The sequence below is a fragment of the Poecile atricapillus genome, chromosome Z, assembly GCF_030490865.1.
Source record: "Poecile atricapillus isolate bPoeAtr1 chromosome Z, bPoeAtr1.hap1, whole genome shotgun sequence".
Classification (NCBI taxonomy): Eukaryota; Metazoa; Chordata; class Aves; order Passeriformes; family Paridae; genus Poecile; species Poecile atricapillus.
Window position 1 is genome coordinate 87,137,281 of NC_081289.1, and position 15,934 is coordinate 87,153,214.

Sequence of the window (15,934 nt, forward strand, 5' to 3'; positions counted from 1 at the left end):
TTTCCTGCAGTTAAGAGAGAGATCTAGTCCTTACTTTTCCATTTAGACCTGTAGGTTCCAGAAATAAGTTTAAGCTTTTTATATCTCACACTAGAAGATAAAGTTGCAATGGAGTTTTAAACAGGGAATGATGGCAGTGACTTTTAGATGTCCTAGTGTTTTCTAAGTCTACAATATGGCCAAAGACACTGGCTCTGTTTCACTCAGTTTCACCTGTTGATGTGGATAGAAATACTCTTGTATACTCTTGGGTGATCACAGTTTCCATCATGAGTGTATGATAAAATTTTATGGACAATTCCACTTATTTCTTAAAAACTAATCAGTCTAACTAGTTACTACGAGCCACCTTGTCACTCAGGGGCACTTGTGTTTCATTCTAGCTGGTTTCACCACACTGCTGCAGAAAGCATTTTTCCTTGTCTGAATCAGCACAACCTAAGTTGGAGCTGGCAGCACGTTGCCAACAGATCCAGGGCTGCTAAGGCACCACTCTCAGAAGGATGACTTGTGCTACAACACATTCTTCATCAGTTGCGTTTGTTGTCCCTGAAATCCAGAGCACTTTCCAGCCTCCCTACTTTCCAGGCTATTCAGTGAATATTTAGATAGTCTTGGGACAGACAGCTTGAGTCTATGGTTTGTACTGAGAGGAGCTGTCTCCCAGGCTTGACTTCCTTAGACCTGAAGTTATGAGCCTGCACAAAGTAGAGATCTAAATAAACAAATGGTCTGCAAAGTTTGGTTTAGCATCAGGTTAACAAGTGTGAGTGAAGAAATCAGGAAACATCTTTAGCTGCAAATAAGTTTCCACATATCACCAATGCATTTCCCATGCAACATCTTCATGATGTACTCAGGAAGGGAAAACTAGAGTATTTTACAATTCATTTGGCAAATATGATTTATTTGTGTATGCACTTGACTTGCATCTGTAAAATGTCTCCAGACATTTTATTCATGACACATTGAAACATGAAAGACTCGCTATTTTTTAAAATCAAGTGAGACCTGATCAGACGAGACTGAAGAACTACGAGCTTTCTCTGTGAACACATTACCTTCCTTCTACACACAATGCCAGCTGCTTGACAGCAGCTTTCTGCTCAAGGCTCTACCTAGAAACACCTGCGGGCTTGCAGATCTAGGACTTGAGGTATGGGTTGAGTGGTGAGCAAAGGTGTGAATTCAGGTCAGAAACAAGCATCTGTCCATAGAACAATTGCAAAGTGCAAATACATGCCACATTTTCAGAAAGGTCTTTCCCAGACACAAACCACAGTACTCTGGAAAAATGGATTTGGGGAGGCACACAACAGACACAGGTTTAAAGCCACAAGACACCCAGAATCAACACGAGTGACCACAATAATCTTGATCTGCCAGCTGTGTCCCTCTGCTGATTTCTCAGCCTGTGCAGACCTGAAGAAATCAGCAGGACTGGGAGCAGAATTAGTCCAAACACAAAATCTACTCCATGTGTATTTTGTTTTAAAGTGAAAAAACAAACCAACCTACCCACCAAACAAATAAACAACCAAAACATAAACAAGAACATGCTAACCTCTGTGAGTTCTTCTTGTTAAGTCTTGAACACCTGGGCTTGAGTCCTTAATGCATAAGCAACTCTTGAATGTCTAAATAAACAAAAAACCTTCCAAAATCCACATTTTTATCCTCCCTGGATCCATAATGAGTATTGTTAAGAAAATGAAGCCTGAAAGATGTTATGTCTCAAGGAAAACACAAATTAAATTATTCGAAATAACTCCTGAGGTCACATGGGACTGACATGAGGTAAAATTTCTTATATAAATGCACACTATTTCTCAAGAAAATAATAATTAAAAAAAAATACTACTGGGAAAATTGAAAGTTAAAATTTTTATGGATCAAGCCAATTTTTAGCTGATTTTTAAACAGCTTTTAAAATAATTACTTAAATTACTATTTCTTTATTTTTTTTCTAAACACTGTAACAACATACAGCTGCTGCAGTCTATTTTTCTGCATCTTGCAAAAACCTCAGATAATTCTGGAAGCTCTTTAAACATGAGAGAGTATTTAAATACTCTTTTGAGCTACAGAAGATATACTTCATAAAGCAAGGGGATGTGGTAGAATTACTGCCAGAAGCTATTAAATGGCTTGCATCAGTATCTACACTTCTGTTTGAAGAGGAGGTAAAAAAAAATGTTTAAAGGACATGGAATATCTTCCTCTTCCTCTCCTCGTCTCTCCTCCCAACTAATTTGCCTTAACTTTATCTGTGCTTTTAGCCTCCCCTCCCTATGAGTACTGAACAATAAAGCTCTAAGAGAAAAGAAGGTCGAGGTAGACCAAATGAATGTTAATTTGGGACACCGTTCTGCTAATAAGCAAAGCCGTTGTTTCTGCTCAGTGCAAATTGTACTATTCTGTGTTCAACTGTGTTGCATTTGTGTAGTTTGGCTGTCTTATCTATGCTGTAGGGCTGAGAAAAATGGCACACCCACTGAAACCAAACACGAATTTATTTTCTGTAAAAGCGGGGCTGAGACATGAAAGCTGTGAAAGAATCTTGTTAGCAATTCTCTGTGTAGGCAGCATGTTTCACTTTAATCATATGCATTACAGCCTCTACCCCTCGCTTCAAATTCACTCCTAGAGCTTTTCTGCACATCAGTTTGGCTAACCCACTTTCTGATGTTCCTGCCTCTGTGTAAGAAAGCTGAAGACTATTCTTTTTAGGCTGCGAGCGGAGCAGCGGTCGGAGGTGCAGCCGGTCGGAGGTGAAAGGAGCGCCCTTGAGGAGGAGCCGGAGCGCTGCCGCCGTCCCCCGGCCGCCTGCACCGAGCGCTGCCGACACAAGAGGGCAGGCGACAAGCGACAGAAAGCGCCAGCAGCCAGCGCCGGGCAGCCTCCCGGCCAGCCTCGACAGCCAGGCAAACTCACATTCAGCGTCACAATGATGAGAGCGAGCTCCTCTCCTGCCCCTCCAGCCATTACACTATTAGCTAGAGCTGTACCCCCGCCTTAAACACTGTATCGAAAAGATAATGTTCTTTTTCCCTTGAAACCTGCAGCGAGTTGTAAGGCCAGCCCTGTAACGGGAAGGAAAGTTACTTTGCGCCCTTCCGAGATTTGACGCGTCGTCTAATGAGAATGCGACAGATTCTCTCTCAGTGTATTCCACCCGCCGGAATATTTAAGGCTCTCCCCTCCATGAATGTATTTCGGTAAATGTGTTGTGTTCATTCTTACACAACCCTGCTATTTAAATGTGGGTAGCTGTTAGAGCAGGCTGTCATACCACGACTGTCTAGAAGTAGGCAGTGCAGCAGCGAAGTAGCACACCAGCCCCCCTACTAACACGTTCTCTGCTGGCTTACTGCTGAAAAACTTCCAGTGCTTGAATCTTTGAAGCTAAAATACCAATTCAATTTATAGATCCATTGCAGTCCCGTGACTTCTTCATTGTTTCGATATTTTTATTTATTATTATAGGTATTTTGAACTTGTGACTTAAGTTTATTAAAAAAAACAACCGACCACACAGCAAAAAAAACCAAAAAAACAAAAAAAAACCCAAAACAAAAAAAAAAAAAACCACAAAAAAACCCAAAACAAACCAGGAATTAATAACTCCTAATAAAGTCAGCAAGGTTTATGTCACCAATACGAATAAGTCAGAGGTTAGCTCTTCTAGACAAACTCCATGCCTAGTAAAATAAACATGGAGATGCAATTTGATGCAAAACTGTGCCCTCAGTTTTCTGTTTGATGCTAACAGATCGAAAGTTAGATCCTGCTAACCTGTATTTTCTCGTCTCCACACAGCTCCCCTTCATTTATACACATAATCAATGTAATTGGTTCTGATGACATGTCCATATAAACTAAGGACACTCGTTTGAGTAGATAGTTGGTTATTTGGAGCCTGGCACAAAGGAGGAGGTGAGGAGGAGTCCTAAAAATGCAGTGGTTAAGAATCTGTGTAGATGTTCCAGCTTTTGAAAAGTTCTTGAAGTTCTTAAGACTGTGACAACAATTAATTCTTTTATCTGCTTCAATCTAAAAGAGATTACTGACCATTTCTGGGAAAAAAAATTAAAAAGTCTAATTAATTGATTTGCTCTTTAAAGTAATTCAGTGGAAGTGAAATTCAGTGGAAGTGTAAATTCTTACAGACCACTTCAGACATCAGCAGGCATTATATAGACTAGGTTTTCCACCCCTTTGCAGAACGTCACCAGCATTTCGTCATACCGATATGTTATGAGAAAGGGCCTGGCTGAATTGCCTCTCTCCCATAAACAACTCTGGAGCTGGGTGTTCTTTCTTGGGTTTTTTTGGGGGTTTTTCTGGCAAATGATATCTCCAGATTTCAGCTACACAAGAGAGATTACAGCAAAGATGAACACAAACAGAAACAAACAGTTACAAACATAAAAGGTACATTGAAAAGGAATTAAAATTCACAAGTCAGAGAAGTTACTCTATTCACAAGCTGCCTCATATTTTCAAAGTCTTTCTCTGACAAACACTTTAACACACAAATGTAGTACTCTAATAATGTTTTGACAAATCAAAACTGTATTTTTCTCACGATCATCCAGTCACCAGCCCTCATCTCACACCTTCAGGCCATTAGCTCCATGTTGGCTAAATCTGCCTTTTGGACTACATGTGTTGTTGAACGAGAACAGGATCTCTTTTTTGTTTTTTGTTTTTTTTTTATCTTGGGAAAGGAAGTGTTCTGGCAGCACGTCTAGGTCTTACGCGTAGAACAGGATAAAGCAAATAAAGTGACACCAACCTGAAATACACGCATCTTGTGATAGAATTAATCAGTTTCTGAACCCGATGAACTTTCCCCATGAACAGAATTAAAAGGAAACACCTTGCAGATAGTAATGAAAAAGTGCAGTAACTCAGGCAAAAACTTTTCCTTTTCCCAGAGCATACAGGATCTAGTTCTTAATTTCTTTTTAAAGACAAACAAATTCCTATTTCAAATCAGGAATAATTTTACTGGCTGAAAAAAAAAAAAAAAAAGCATTCTAAAGCATCACTGCTTTAAAGTTTGTCTTCTTACTTCTTCATGAAACCTGACATACCTCTCTACTTAAATTTCTTCCCCAAAACAAACAAAAAAACCCCAACCAAACCAAAAATTCTAAACAATGTATTTCTAGAAAACAAAGTTCTACTGCAGGGACACAGGACTTATGTTACATAATCATCTTCATACAACAGAGTACAGCAAATTTAAATAAATCAATTTAACTGTGATCATTTCTGATTTAATAAGGTTTGGATCAGTAAGTTGTAATTGCAAAAGCTGTACATTTGTAATTAATGAGTACAAATTATTCAGAAGTGGAATGTGTTGAGTGCTATTAGAAGTTTATACACATAGCACCAAGTTCTGTTCATACACAAAATTAAATTCAAAAGTTGATTTTAAAGCACAATGTCCTTCTTTCATTAGAGAGCTCTGATAAAAAGCCAGTAATATAAAGACTATGACCTGAAGTTCAAGATTGCAGTTGAACAGCCTCTAATCCTCTCTATATAATAAAAAAGGCATTTTTGACTCAAATACAAGCCTGCTTTTAGCCATGCTCATGGTGTGAAGTACCACTCAAGAAAGATAATCCCATGGGACTCAGCCTCCGCTCTTCCATCAGGCAACAGACAGCAGGCTGAGCCCTGCGTGTGGAGGTTCTGTTGGAAAAGGCGTGTCATCCCATCCTTTTCCTCGCTGTGCTGTTTTGAGACAGGATTCCCACACACACCCAGGCATCCAGGGCAGGGCTCCAGCTGCTCTCCAATCATTCCTCCCCATCCACTCGCTCCAAAGGACCAGTGGGATGGATGGCTGTGCTCCACCCACACCCGCTGACCAGCTGCAGGCACCGGGGGAGCTTTGAGGCTGAACAGGACACAGTCCTCCTCTCTGTTTGTTCATAAGCTCAGCCCAAAACGAGCATCAACCTTCCAGGAGCGCTCAGGTAGTAAGATGCTGTTGAACATATGTGAGATTTGCAAAGCAAATGCTGTGACATCGCTTAAAAGACACAAATACAACAATTACTTTCACAGAAATTATTATTTTCTTTCCTTGATAAGGTTAGTATATTTGATGCTATAATTCAGCTGTTTGGGAATGCAGAAGAACCTTTATTATCAGCCGTTAGTAAACTGAAAGAAAGTGGCTGAGTCACTAACTCATGTATTTAAAAGATACATAGAGGTATACAAAAGATGCGTAGATGAAGGCTTTAGGTACATGGATTAGTGGTAGACTCAGAACTGTTAGATTAAGGTTGGACTCCATTATTTTCAAGGACCTTTCCAACCTAAATAATTCTGTAGTTTTATACTGGACTCTAAATGGCATAAAGGCTTGTTGATGGGTGCTGAGTAGAAATACATTTTTACCCTCCAACTGGAACCAGAATGGCTCTTCATACTGAATATTGACTTATCACTCACTTTTCTCTTTCTTGGAGGCAAAAAATAAATAGCAAGCAAAAAAATTCCCCCACCAGTGTCAAAGAAGGTGCAAACCTTTCCTTATAGAACTGCTTAAATTAATTTCTGTGCAGGGGGATCCTATACCTAACCTGAAACTAAATGGAATGTAATAAATTCTGAGGGAAAAAACCACAACGGAATTTCTACATCTACAGGGTTTGATCCAAGATATTTCCTCACTCTTACAATTTTCTTATTCTATCACTACCTCTCTTCCAAAGGGAAATATAAAATGATGGAGGCATATGATTCTGTCAGTCTAATAGAGACATGCACATTCTGAGTTTACCAGGAAAAAGACTGAGATTAATTTTATGCAAAATATGTGTATACAACAGAGATCCAGAAGACTGTAAACCAGAAAATTCCATATTATGTGAAAGTATAAAATTACAAATACAGATTTTGTATGCATCTACCAACAAATGAAACTTTAAAATTCATGTCAAATTTTTGGACTTCATTTGCTCAGTTCGTAGGGCTCCTGAGGATTACATATAATGGGCGCATGTTCTCAATCTGGTTGTTGATTTCACTTAAAAAATTGACAAGATTGGGAAGTAAAGTACCAAGGTGAAGCTTTCAAACTAATCATTGATTGCAAACTATTGGCTATTTTCCTGATTAATTCCAATTATACTGAATTCTTTATTCTCAGCTGTACATACTTTTAACATTGTATTTTGACTGATTTGAATAGTCAAGACTGGCTTTTTTTTTTTTTTTTTTTTTTTTTGTAAAACAGAAGATACTTAGCAATTATTTCTGCACTAGACTCAAATTGCTTCATTAGAACTGGAGGGATATCACACCATTCTGGACACACTGTAAAATGCAAAAGAATTGGGATTTAAATATCTGGTCAAACGTGTGGCTTACTATTGATTACACAGAAGTGATGAAGATTTCTTCTCAATGGGAAAAGAAAAAGGAAACCATTATTTGTTTACTGAGATATGGTTTTGCATCATTTTATATTATGCATGACAGACAAATCAATTGATAGCACTACATTGACAAGTCAGTCTTTCAGCTACTTGCCTGTTAGACATATTTACTACTCTACCATTTTTCTCATTAATCAAAAAGCTATTTCTGACATCTCACAGCTCATTTCTGAAAGTATGTATGTTTTAATGCTGAGTTTATGAACAAATATTGAAATATCATTGAAAAAATACTGCCAGTGCAAACACAGCACTGAAAGAGCTTTAGTTCTGTCTGAAAAACGTTAATTTCCTCTTTTCTACTGGTAATTCAAGCTGCTCTGCAGCTAACAAAAAGGTTCTTATTGTCTTATTAAATTTAAGGTAGCAATAAACATTCCATCTCAAATGTGGTATCATACCGTATGTAGCTGGGTTGAAAGGCAATGTGAAACAAATTAGCTGGATTGCTTAGGAAACCCTAAATGCCATAATTTACCCAACCATTTATCAGAAAAACTAATGACAAGCCTAGCCTTTTTTGTTCTTGCAATGGATAAAGGTAACTATTAGTCTCTGAAGTGTACGTTTTTACCAGCAGGACAAACCAAAAAGCGTATCTTGGGAGTAAATATCAGCTGGACATTCACATAACAAGGTCCAGAGAGACATATCCAGAAGTTTCTGCTTTTAATCCAACTCTGAATAACGTTGGATGCTGTTCTCTGATCCTTCAGAGTTCTTCTACTGCCAAAATAACTGCAAGGCTTGCAAGTCCGAATGTATCGTAAGCCTTTCCCAAGGCACCCCAACACTATCTGAGGCACTGAAACTATGGCAACCGAATAAGAAAGCAGCTTCCATGATTAATAGATGAAGATCCCAGAGACAGTGCCTGGCTAGGCCATAATTCAGGAATGCAGGAGGAATTAGCATAGAATCCATCTCAATCTACCAAGAAAAAGTAGATTTTGAAAGGCATCAAAAAAACCACTTTTTTTTTCTGCAGATAAAAAAGAAAAACCCACAAAAAAACCCCAAACAAAAAAAAAACCTATGGAACTACAAACTGTTCAAAATCTCATTAACATTTCAATGAATGGTTGCCTCAAGAGCAAGTAATGGATAAATGTTCATGAACAATGGTGAAGGGAGCAACATAGGAAATTTTCTATTCAAGTTTGAAAGCCATGTGAAGAATACTCAATATATAGAACATCAGAATGAAACTAAGCAGCCATAGATAAGAAAGTAAAAATAATGTTTGCTGCAGTCAAGTTGGACACAGTTTTTCCCATTGTGTTGGTAATTGCTATGGGAGAGTATTTTTTCCATCTACTGAACTGGAACACCCGACCGTATCTGTTACATACTCTCAACATTTGTGTTATTAGAAGGTCCTGAGTCTATCAGGGTCATTGCAAAATCAATTACAGTTAAGAATACCTTCTCTTTTTAAGCACATAATGAAACTTCTGCTATTATTGCCAGAAAAGTACTAGTAGTGGTAGTAGTAGCAATACTAGTAGTATTGCCAGAAAGACTAGTAGTAGTCTTCATCCAACTAGATGTTCTCAGTCTGAGGTGAAAAGGCATGACAAAAATATTGTTTATTTCTTTCCACTTCTATAAGCATTAGGTTTTCAGCAAAGACAACTGGTTACAGAGATCACAAGAACACAGGAATGCTCTTTTTTTTGCCTGCTTCATGGAAGGGGTATAATGCTGCAGTTAAGGCATGGCTCTTCCTGGGAAGGGTGAGGGAGATGATGCCAAAGGCTTCCAATCCTGAGAATAGGGCCCATGCTGCCCTGTCAGAGAGGTGCAGCAATGTTGTGCACCTGCCCGAAACTCTAACTTCAGAACTGAAGGCATATTGCCAAAGTGTATTGCTGTGGAAAGTTCCTTAGTAGCCGTTTTATCGGTAGCTAAAAAAATAACAACGAAACAAACCAAAAACTTGCCACTAACAAAAATGGTATGGAGCAGTCCATGATACATGAATTTCAAGTATGTTATATAAATACTTTACATAGAAGTGCCTATTATTAACAATATTTTTAAAAGAAAGGTCATCACTGAATGTAGTGAATTACCATATGTCTTCACTCTAGAGATACAGCAACTGGCAGTTCTGTTAATAGCTGGTTTATCTACTTTATTTTACATCTCTATTTCAGCCACTAAAGAAATTTCCCCCACTCTGGTGCATGGGGAAAAATTTCTTTCTTACAAAAAAGACTCTGTATTCACATCAAGCATATTACGCACCTCCTTTGGGCTGATAAATAACTACAGTTCTATACTAGGAAAAACTTTATGATATTTTGCAGCAAATTACAGGAAAATTAATCCAGGATTTTTCTCACCTTCCTTCTTTGCTGAATGCTGATTTGCTATTGCGGGGGGGGGGTTGGTTTGTTTGTTTGTTTTTGGTTTTTTTCTGTTTAAGTTAATTCTACTCTTTTTTATTAAACTACAGCCAGAATTAAACTTTACATTTCAGAGGGCATAGACCTGAAATTTATATTCATTTGATGCATGAAAGCTGAGGGCATGATTATTTTATGGGGGGAGCATAGATCTCATATCCCCTTCCCTATTTCCAGAGCTAGCAGCCTTTATAAGAAATGACAGAAACTGTGAATGTTTCTATGTATGCTTGTCTTTCAAAGAACCCTTCCTAAGACTTCCAGAATACCCTAATTCTGTACTTCTTTTCTGTTTTTTCTCTCCCTCCATTCTCATACCACGTTTAGTTTTGAATCCTTTCACATCTTCCGGAGGCTGAAACAAAATAAGCAATCGAGAAGCTTGGGAGCTCCACAAGACACACAGGAGCTGCGATACCTAAAATTATAACACAGTAGGTGGCACTCTTCCCTTTAAAACCTAAAGCTGTGCCTTGGGCATGTGCTGCCATATTGATGTGTTGCAATCAAGACCCAAAACCAAAGCAACCCTCACCATGGATAATTAGAGATCTCTTAACACTGCAGAAACATAAACACTCAGTTATTTCCATGGCCATGGGTAACAGAGCACATAAAGAAAATAGAGACATACAAACTCTGCTCTGCCAGGTTTGTGCTTGAACTGGAGTAATCCACTTTTATCTTCACAGACCCTATGCACATCTAAGCCGTTCCTCACTCAGGAGGACTGGTGCAACATGCCAAACATAAAAACACTCCTTTAGAGATCTGCCAGACTCAGGTCCAGGCCTTCCCCTAGCTGCTCACTTCTGCATTATAACACTGTTCATGGCTGCTGTATGCTGTTGGTCAGCAGTCAGACTCTGTGCTACTGACTTTTATCGTACTGCCAAAATGTCTCACCCACCTAAGAATAATCCTGATACACAGAATTTGTGAGCATAAAATGCTCAAGTGGTCACCAGTAAAAGCATTACTTATCACTCTCATTTTTCTGTTGCCCTCTCAAACAAAGCTTGTCACAATGTGTTGGATGTGACTTGCTCCATGACACACAGATCTAGGTCTGACTTAACATTAAGGATCAGTCCAGACCAAATGTACTCACAGGATAATTTGAGGTCCTTAGCAAGTATTGATTCCCAGCAGAGAACAGTATTTTCAGTTGGGGGCTTAAACACAAAAAAAAGTCCACATTTAAGTAATATTTCAGCAACTGCGTTTACTCTCAGAAAGTTACTCCGGCAGGCAAGGCCTTCCTGGGTCACCAGAGCTAACTTGGGTGAATGAAGACTGCAAAAGGTGAGGGCTAAAGATTTCCTTCATCAATAAATGAACAGTAGGAGGTCAAATACTGCAGCATCTGTATCAAATTAGGATAGCGAAAACTTCTGGTTTAGTACAGTTCAACTTCTCGAGCACATGCTGCATCTAATATAATTTCAGTGTTGTTTTCCAGAATTTACTGGCTTGTTTGTTTTCAGCACTCTGCTATAGTGTATGGAAATCAGGTACTATGCACAAAGCATTTATTTCAGTAGTATAACAATGTGTTCCTGCAAACAAGCTGGATGTGAGACATGCATTAGCTCAGGTCAATTTAATCCTAAAACATTTTATGTCTCCCCTGCTGTAAACCGTGTGAGCCCCTTTCATGTGTATTTGTGTATGGCTCTTCAAAACAAGATGACAAATTTCTCCTTCCCTTCACAAAACACGCACAAGCAAGTTCACAATCACCTACTTCCATTCTAATGCAAACAATTCTAGTCTGGATTTCTCACAGGTCATTAATTTGATCTCTGTCCTTCCCTTTTTTTCTTTTCTTTTTTTTTTTTTTCTTAAATTCCTTTCAAAAATTTAATGAAGACAACTTAACCTGATCCACCTCCTTCTTCAGTCTTAAAACACCAGTAACTGCAATCTTCTATTTGCAAATGTAAAGAAGGGACTATGGCTAATACTCACTTTCATCTCCAAGCAGCTAGAAATGTTAACTAGCCATCTTCCTCATAGATGTCAGTGCCCAATTATTTTTTGGTTCAAGTAGTATGAGTTCAGTAGATAAGGTTGGTTTGCCATTAAGTAAGAATGTACAGTTTTCGAGACTGAGAACACACAGAACATCTGTGACTACCTGCTTTGTAGTCCCTGAAAGCATTCACTCACGCTTCAAGCATTTGGTGCCTAGTACATGAAAAGCAAATGTCGCAAATACACATTACAGTAGTACTTACTATTAGTATTACTTACAATTTTAAATTTTGTTTAGCATTTAGGTAGAAAGCTTATCTGAATGAGCTGCTCCTGAACTAAGCTTCCATGAATGCCAGAGATTTTCTCCAGTGAAGAGCGGTGAAGAACAGAAATCAACTTTTTTATGCATATGAAATTATTTGGCTTTAAAGAGAGTTAGTTCTCTCCATCTTGTAACTTATGAGAAGCTACCATATTAAAACCAGGCTTCTAATAGATAAAGGGATACCCTAGATGATGAAACACCTTGGCAACTGTACTTCTTTAATAGTGACAAACCCTCCTGATCCTATTGAATCACGTACTTGCTTTCAACCATGATCAAGGCAATTCCATGAAGAAATAATTTGCTGGAGCAGACTTGAATTTCCTCACAATACACTGGAACAGTCTCATTTAAAAAAAACCAAAAAACTAATAATTAAAAAAAGCCAACCACAGCAAGACCATTTTGTGTTTCTAATCTGAAAAAAATGGCAAAGGAAACCCTGAACAAGACAACAGCTGCATAAATCTTACCTCCATAAGAATCTATTTATGGATTTACTTCACAAATCTCTTACTTTGAGAGAAAGCTACAAAATGTCAATGAGTTTTTAGAATTGAATTTTGAATCAAAAGAGCCTGACTGCAATGGACTTTGTCGTACTGATGTCAAAAGATTTAATCACCAAGTAAAGAATACTTAGATGAGAATGGTTTACTGGATGACAAATTAAATGAATGCAAACCAAAAGCAGTCACTGAATTAACTGTTGCAAAGACAGTGGGGAAAACCACACCTTTAACTACTATCTTTGAGGTCATGTTAGTAATTATATCGTTGCTGGATGATACAAAACAAGTTAGCAGAATCTATGTCAAATAATAAGCCACTTCGCGTAGCCCTGTGAGAGAAAATGGTTGTGGACACTTAGCACTTCGTTATTTACAACATCGGCATCCTGTGTGTGCGTCTTTAGAAAATGATGCATCCACCTTGCTTGCAGCGCCAGGAATTACTATCTTTTGTGGTTTATCACACAGCTAACTAAAGCCTTTAATTTTTGCTGTTCTATCAGTGAAATAATTTTCTGCAGCAGCTAAACATCCGTGCTGCACAGACGCTGGCACAAACGTGCATGTTTACAAACTTCTAAAGCGGCAATTAGCTCGGGAGAGGAACAGGAGAACAAATTATCCCCGGAGCAAGCGGCCAAGGCTAGAAAAAGAGACAGATTTGCCTAAGGGAAATCCAGCAGTTACTGCCTTGCGACTCACCCTGGGATGAGCCAGGCAGGACAGAGGCGGTGGCGACAGAAGGGCATCTCCACTGCAACTGGCCAGGCTGCAGCCTCAGCCTCAGCCCCGCTGCCCCCGTCAGCCCTCCATCCGCACGCTGTCCGGTCCACCCCCGGGACCGCCTCCCTTGGACAGCCAGGCACGAAGAAAGGGGCGGTGGGACGGCCGAGCCCTCGCAAGAAGCAGGTACTTTCTTCACGCCTGATGGAGACCCAAACTTCTCACTGCCCTCCCTGGCGGCGGAGCGAGGGGCGGTGCTGACCCTCGGCCGCCCCAGGGGCTGCCCGAGCCCCCGCCGCCACCCCCGCGCCTCGGCGCCGTGTCGGCAGCGCACCTCAGACGGAGGCACAGCCTCCCTCAGCTGCCCTCAGCTGGGAGCCTTCCCTGCCTGTGCAGATAAGGGGACAGGGTGTGTGCGTGCAGGGTGAAATGCCTTCCCTGCTCAGCATCCCTTCCGCGCAGCATCACCCTGTTCCCTGCTCGGCATCCCTCCCCACCTCAGCATCTGCGGCACGAAGGAGCCCCGCTCCCGGTGCCCGCCCGGCGTCCCGGCGCTCCGCCGCTGGCCCCAGCGGTCCGCGGCGGCGTGCGGCGTTCGCGGGGCGCCGCTTCGCCAGCCCGCAGCCCCTCCTGGAGGGCCTTGTTACTCGCCATTAAAAAAACTTTTTCTTTTCCGCCGTTTCTCCCATTTGGCCCGGAGCCCGAGGGCGGAGAGGGGCTGAAGGATAGACAGGGCGAGCGCTGGGCGGAGGGACAAGGAAGAGTTGCGCTGCCTCGCACGGCTTCCCGCCGGCCGGAGGGCCACCGAGGGGTCCGGCCTTGCTCAGCCCGTCTGCCTGCGCTCCCCCGGCCAAGCAGAACAGGCTCGGCAGAGACACCGGACCGCGGGGAAGACGCTTGAGGCGCCCGGCAGAAAGGGGCGGGGAGCATCCCTTCCCCAGAGCCACCCTTGGCGGGGCTGAGGGAGGGCAGCCGGCTGTCCACCTTGGCCGGGGCCAGAGCGAGGAGAGGCGGCCACAGTCCATGGGGAGCGGGCGGGGAGGTGAGCCCGCGGCCCCAGCCCACGATCGCGAACAAAGCCCGCGGCTGCGCCTAGGGCTGCTCCACGGAAGAAGTTGCCTCGATTCCCGGCCACTTCCCCCAAAAAACAGCGCCAGCCTCGGAAAAAAAAACAAACAACAAACCAATAAATAAATACATCGGTCGCGACCCAAGCACACAGCGGGAACAGCAGAGACGGCGGTATTACGCCTCTACACGGAGCGCCCACATAGTTCTTGTAACAAAGACCCCAGCACCCAGCCCTACACGATGCCCGGAGGCCCCGGCCCCGGCGTCCCGCGGCCGCCCGGCTCCCCACGGTGCCCGGGCGGGCGCGACCCCCTGCCAGTAAGCGTTCGGGGATGGGATGCGAGGAGCCCCACCACGGCGCATGCAAGCCGTGCCTAGGTCTAGGGGAGGGAGGATAACATGTTAGGTAATTGGGGGTGAGGGGAAGAAAAAGAGGGGCCAAATAAAATAGGGAAAAGAAAGACGAAGCCACGAGATGCCGGGAAAGTGACAACAGCAAGCGCAGCGTGTGCACTTGCGGGCGGCTCTCCTCCTCCCTAGGCGCTGCAAACGATGTCGAGACAGAAGGCAGCAGCCCGCCTCAAACCACACACCACCCTCGCTCCTTCCGAGCCTGCCGGGCGATCCGGGAGCCTTCCCTTCCACGCAAATCCCAAAACATAAGGTAGGGTACGGACAGGGGGGTACTGTACCTTTTCGGTGCATGTATCTGAGCAGCTAGAGGACAACTAGCTGATGTAGTGTCCCATTTAGTAATCCATTTTAGGGGATCTCTCTGGTAAACTGGAGCCACTCTCTCCTTTGCAATCCTTTGTCATTACTACATGTGTGCTTCCTGGGGGATGGTATACTTAGTATTTCTACTTTCTGAATTGCAAACGCAATTTGTTCATTTCCAGTGATGGGCGAAGAGGGGACTGATCAGAGAGAAGAATAAAAAAGAAAAAAGAAAAAAAAAGAAAAAAGAAAAAAAGAAAAAAAAACCAAACGCGTTAGCAACTCCTCTCCAGACCCAAATTCCACTACGGTTCCACTCCAGTAAGTCCCCTTCAGTCGAGTCTCGGGAGGTAAGTCATTTCGGGGTCTCCTGGTCCCTCTCTACCAAAAGTGCTCCCGGTGTGACGGCTGCTTCAGGAAAACTCCGAGGCTGGAAGCACTCGCTGTGCCACGGCAGGAAAGCGTAGTCGCTGCTCGCCTCGAGCTGCCGGGCATTGGACTGTGCGCGGCGAGGACGTGGGAGCCGGTGCCCCTCTCACTCTCTCTGTCCCTCTCCCTGTCTCCCGCCGCTCTCCCGCCGCTGCCGCTCCGTCTCCCGCCGCCCGCCCGCTGTCCCCGGGACGCGGCTCGGCCGGCGGAGGCGGAGACAAAGCCCGGACTGGAGCGCGGCGGGCGGGCGGACGGGCGGGCGCGCCCCGCTCCTCGCCCCGCCCCGCCCCTCCCGCC

General features: G+C 42.5%; 1 protein-coding gene across 2 annotated transcripts in view; it reads right to left on the reverse strand.

Moving 5' to 3' along the window:
- SEMA6A (semaphorin 6A) overlaps positions 1-15,393 on the reverse strand; it is a 118,857-nt gene extending 103,464 nt beyond the window's left edge. Inside the window, exon 1 of one of the 2 annotated variants that reach the window (XM_058827633.1) lies at positions 15,184-15,393. The gene's annotated coding sequence lies outside the window, so the exon portion shown is untranslated. The remainder of the gene's footprint in view (positions 1-15,183) is intronic. The other variant, XM_058827635.1, reaches the window with a different exon arrangement.
- Between the last annotated feature and the right edge of the window lie 541 nt (positions 15,394-15,934).